Raw genomic sequence first — 6000 nt, 5'->3', positions numbered from 1 at the left:
TTTGTCAACGAACTCAAGAGGGGCAACCATCAGAATTATAGCTGTGAGATGAGGACTTGGTAATTTTACGAGACATCCGCAGTGTTTTAATTGTTTTTATTATTTAGTTTTATAAGCTACGTGTCGGAGCGTGTATAAATTTTAATATCAAGGTCGGACTGAAGAATGGATTGGTCTTGTGATCGCTGCAACCCTCACGAAACAAGAAATGGCAGAACAGGAAGTGCTCAGGATAAACAAATACAGTGCGTATCTTGTGCACTTATTTTGGTGGTGTTTAGTGAGTACTAGAGCACTGCACGGGCTCGGGCTTAGCCGAAAGCCCGAGCCCGGCCCGGCCCGGGTAGAGCAGTTTTTTCACGGGCTCGGGCCGGGCTCGGGCACGGCGTGTGCTTTTTGACCGGGGCCTGGGCAGGGCTCGGGTTTTTTGACGCGGGCCCGGGCCGGGCTCGGGCTTTCTGGTGGTGTGCATGTAACATGCAGCGAGCTATTCTCGGGCGTCTCAACTCTGAAAAACATGTATTTTTCGGTCTCCGGCCGGGTTCGGGCCAGTCTCGAGCCGGGCTCAGGCCGGGCTCGGGCCTAAGGTAAAGTGGTAGCGGGCCGGGCCGGGCGGGTAACGTAGATTATTTCCAGGCCCGGGCTGGGCCCGGGTCTCGCAATAAATGTTTTGATCGGGTCGGGCGGGCCGCCCAACGTAAAAACGGGCCCGGGCCGGGCTCGGGCTGAAAAAATCGACCCGTGCAGTGCTCTAGTGAGTAGTGCACAAATCACAAGACGTTATAAACGTGTTTACAGACGGCGCAGAATTCAGCCTTGTCCACTGGAATAACTATAAATGACACCAACAATAAATTCAGCGAGAATTTGCGAAACACTATGACAAATCAGTATGCGAAGTCAAATGTCTGTGTATCAAATACAGCTTTTGCAATAACTTACTTTGACCATTGAGCTTTACAAGAATCAGAAGAAATAAATTAAAAGGAAAAATCTGTACTATAACACGAAGGGAAGCGCCTTGGTATTTGAGGCTCGGTCTGGTTGAGTAAGGAAAAAAACATACGGGAACAAATATTTGCATCTACATGGGACATGTGTTTGCTGCAGCGAAAATCCGGAGTACATTCAGCACATCCTCATGGATTGTGCAGCTATTCACTCAGTGAGATCCGTAGTAACGCACACCTTCAAGAAGCGCTTGGATTTGAAGTAGACGGAATAATCAACCGGTCAGCAGTCGAGATAAGCAAGAGACGTTCAGAATATTGGTACAAAAAGAAAAGCAGTGAAGAGATAGATACGGCCGGATCCGTTACAGGCATAGGTAGCGGTACAAAGTAGATAGAGAAGTTTTGAGGAAGAGAAAAAAAATTAGGGATGCATAAAAAATGCTAGAATGAAAAGCATATACACCATACCTGAGTAAATCAAGCAGGCTAGGTGCATACTTGTCACCGCCCCGTTTCAAAGGGGAGGCCAGTAAATCATCATCATCACCGCGGCATAGGCAGCGCCGTCCGTGCGGGGGAAAAACAAGATTGAATGAATTAATTCTTTCATTAAAAAAGGGGAGGACCGAAGGTCGCTGGTGGGGGAGCAGGGACAGACGCAGAGAGGTAGACACCCACTAAATCGCGCGAGCCAGGCCGCTAGCAACGCCGAAGTGGGCTAATTTTACTAGGTGATCGGGGTTTTCGAGAATGCCATTCTGTAAAGCTTAAATATGGCAATGCCGAAAAATGTCGCTGTCATCGCGATAAATATATAACGTGGGACAGTGGAAAATGAGATGCTGCAAGTTGGATTCGCATACAGAGTGGCAGAAGGTACATACTGACGGGCCGAGGCGTCAATGCCCTTCTTTTGGTCAGCCAACGTCGGTCATTCGTGAATTCTGTCAGGGGTAGTAGCTGTGTTGGCAAGTACTTTATTTATGAATATTTCCTGGGATCGGCTGAGGGCGAGGTCCTTAAACATGTGAGCAGGAGTGAGATGTTTGAGTCTCTCCCTGTTAACGTACTTGAGGAAGCGACGTACTCGTGCCATTTCGAAATGAGAATACGGCGCCAAATCCGCATAGGGGTGGACACCAAGGTCGGGAGACCCGCGTAGGAGAGGTTGGAGACGAAAAGATAAACTGCAGATTGTAAGGCGGCAAGACCATGCGCCACCTTGTTACCTCCCCCCTGGGCCCCCACGTGTACCGACGTCCAGGCAACCCTAACGTCAATGCCATTCCTCTGCTTGCGCTGTAGAATCTGGCGGATGCGTAGAGCAATGATACCTTCCACACTGGTGTCCTCGATGTTTTTTAATGCCTCGAATGAGTCGGTGTAGATGGTGGATGGCACTGCATTGTCTTGTAAGGCGGTCCAGAGGGCCAAAAGTTCTGCCTGTGCAGGTGTCGCGTAGTTTAGTGTACAAATGTAGAGCCTGGCCTCACCGGTAGAGGGTTTGTACCAGGCCAGAGCCATGCGATCGCCATCGAGTGCGGCGTCCGTAAATATTGCGTTGGCGTCGTACTGATTGTGTCGGTGAGAGAGGCGCTGTTTGGCCGTAGTGGCCCCTGTGGCGAGTGCCGTAGACATCTTGGAGGGGTAATTGGTAGGAAAAGCAAGGATGGTGTCTTCGCCTGCAGTGTGCCGAGGTTCTATGCGGACGTGTCGGGTGCCCCATAGCAGTGTGTCCAGGCCCTGTGTCGTGAGATGCAGTGGAATATTCAGTGATGTCTGAGCATGTTTGATGATGTCGTCGATGAGTGGCAGGGGCGTTAAGCCTTGCAGTTTGCCTATATTCGTGAACTTCGGGAGACCTGTAATTATCCGAAGGATTTGTCGGTAGAGTACTTGAATGTTTTTTGGCTGTTTTTGATGGTGTTGCGACTGTGCTTCCATAGGTGATTTCACCAATTGCGATGGATCTGATGAGGGTGGTGCAGGCTGCCTGCCATGCCCCACCAAACTTGTTGGAGACGCGCTTTATTGTGTGCAAGAGCGTGTGTCATTGCTTTTTGAGCTCAGTAGTCCAAAATTGTCCCGTATTGCAACTGTGAATATGAATCCCAAGAATTTTAACGTGACCGTGGGTGGCCCTGAGTTCATGCTGACCCAACGTGAACATTATTGCCTGTTGTGGCAGGAGGACGCTTCTTCTGCCATTGACACATAGAAGTTGCGTTTTATCTGGTGCTAAGTTGAGTCCCAGTTTAGGAAGGGTGTACTCGAGTGCAATAAGGGCAGCTTGAAGTTCGGTGGCCATGTGCTCAGTGTTCCCGCCATAGTCTTGTGCTTCTGTCCAAATGGTTATGTCATCCGCATATATGGTATAGTGGGCGCTAGTGCTTGTCTCTAGTTCGCGGGCCACAGTGAGCATGACCACATTAAAAAGCAGTGGTCCCAAAATCGAACCCTGAGGGACTCCTCGATCGAGATAATAAGTGGCTGGAACGGCATTGCTGTTGCTGTGAAGTCGAATGGGTCTGGCTTCAAGACATCTTGCGATCCAGTCAATTGTTCGTTCAATTCCATTTCAATTCAATTCAATTTCAATTCAATTGTTCAAGTCAAGTGTTCGGAAAAACAAGAAGAACCAGAAAGCTCGCATTGGCGAAACCGCGGCGGCGTGGTAATTAAGAAGTAAGCGCTTCTTGCGGATGTAATGGATGAGAATTTCGCTACGTACGTATGCACATACTGCCTCTAAAAGCACGATGCGTTCAAATCGCCCGTCGCACTCGCCAGTAGCCAGCAACTCCGCTTAACAAAAGGCTCGATATAGTGTATATGCGGCCGCGCTTGTGTGTGTGTTTGTGTGTGTGTGTGTGTGTGTGTGTGTGTGTGTGTGTGTGTGTGTGTGTGTGTGTGTGTGTGTGTGTGTGTGTGTGTGTGTGTGTGTGTGTGTGTGTGTGTGTGCGTGCGTGCGTGTGCGTGTGCGTGCGCGCGTGCACTCCTGTTTCGACTCTTTGTGCGCTATATATATATTTCTGCGCCTTGTGTGCGTGTGTGTGTGTATAGATTCCAACTCGTTGGATCTGCTGCAGTTTATTTATTTGTTTGTTTACTCTGACACCAAGAGGCATTCGCCCACTTCGCCAAGCACCCTCAAAACTCGGCCGCAAGTAAGCCACAATCTGCCTCGTCCTCCTCCACTCCCTGCCGCTGAATACAAAATCATTCTTCATGTGCATGGTGGTGTCAACTGCGCTAACATACACCCAGTCTCTCTCCGTGACATCGTCATCAAGTCCACAGGCCTCTCCGCGGCTGCAACATCGCTAGATCGACTCCGGGCCAACGAGATTAACAACACAATCATCATAAGCACCCCCTGCATGGACAGAGCTGATCGCTACTTGAAGATTGCCACCCTCACCATCATGGACAAGAGCTAGGAGGTCTCCACGCACGTGGCAGACCCCAAAAATTCGTGTAGGGGCATCATCAAGCTGCCGGCCTCCCTGGTGGAGGGGAACGTGTTGGTTAAACTTCGAGACTCTAATCCAACAATCAAGATACTAGCTGCTCGAAGAATGGGCTCCACGGACTCCATCCTGGTCACTTTCGAAGGCTCAAAGGTCCCCTTCTATATTGATTACCTCCGCACAGACCTCCGCTGCCGACCATATCGGCAAAAAGTGGAGGCGTGTGCGAGGTGTCGGCAGCTTGGCCATCGTCAAGATGTCTGCCCTAATGTGACAATATGTCTCTGTCCAAAATGCGGCACGCCAGATCCTCCTGAAGACCACAGCTGCACCCCTACTTGCATCATCTGCAACGGAACACATGAGACTGGTTCATCAGAGTGCAGACTTCGTTACAAACCACGGACGCCGCCCCCCGCACCACCAGAAACTAAACTGACACTTCTGGCCAGGAACAATATCCAGGCCTCCAACCAACACCCAGGACAAGAGAAGCCGCAGAGCAACTCTGGCGCAAGAACTCTGCAACAGCGGCCCAGGTTCTAGCATCGAAGCAAGCTTGGCCTCCGCTGACTCCACGCAACGAGGAGAGACCGCCCATCAACCATACAAAGGTGAGCTGGGCAGGGGTAGTCTCCCACAATAGCAGCTCCTCACTAGATGCTGATAACTCTCTCATCAAATACTTGCTTAATCAGAACGAAATTCTCAAGGCCGAAATCAAACAGCTCAAGGCAATGCTCCACCCCCCCATCGAAATCAATGAAAGTCCTGCCGCTACTTCCAACCCACTGCCACAAAAGCTTGCGCCCACACCCACACGCCCTCCGAGAGAACGCATGGATACAGTTGCACCCACACCCATAAGCCCTCCGACAGAACAAATGGACACTGTTGCACCCACTGCTACTACTGAAGCAGCAACTCCAAGGCCACCTTCACCCCACGTGCAGCCCCCACCGGCAAAAAGGAAGAATGCCGATATAACAGACACCGACCACACCGTTGAAAACGCCATATTTGTCCTTGGTGAGCGCATGACGACCCTGGAAAACAAGGTTGTTGCCCTTGAAAATCGGCTACAAAGCAAGCTTGATTCCTTTATTTGTGAGGCATCTGCGCAGTTCTGCAGATTCCAAGAGCTAATCGAAACCTGGGGAAGACCCTCCACGACGTCACAAACTCCCATCCTTCACCACAGCGACAATAATAATGAAGCCAGCACGTAGTCTGGTGATCTGGCAGTGGAACTGCAGGGGGTTCCGCAACAAGCGCGCAAATCTTACACTATTTCTGCGGAATCTTAACGAGCTCTCTGATATTATAGCTTTGCAGGAAACACACGGGAAAGTAACTCTACCGGGATACAACACGTTTCAAGACCCTCACATAGTCAAGCCCAACACTGCCGTACTTGTAAGACAGCACCTTTCTGTTAAATGGGAGACATTCAGCGGTACTGACATCCCCCACGATTTCATCGAAATTCTACCTAAAAGCCTCAAACAACCCACCCTATACGTGTTGAATGTTTACAGCCCTCCCAATGCTCGACAACACCGCTTTGAGCACATGCT

This window comes from Dermacentor silvarum, chromosome 2 (assembly GCF_013339745.2).
Source record: "Dermacentor silvarum isolate Dsil-2018 chromosome 2, BIME_Dsil_1.4, whole genome shotgun sequence".
NCBI lineage: Eukaryota > Metazoa > Arthropoda > Arachnida > Ixodida > Ixodidae > Dermacentor > Dermacentor silvarum.
This window is presented reverse-complemented; position numbering follows the sequence as displayed.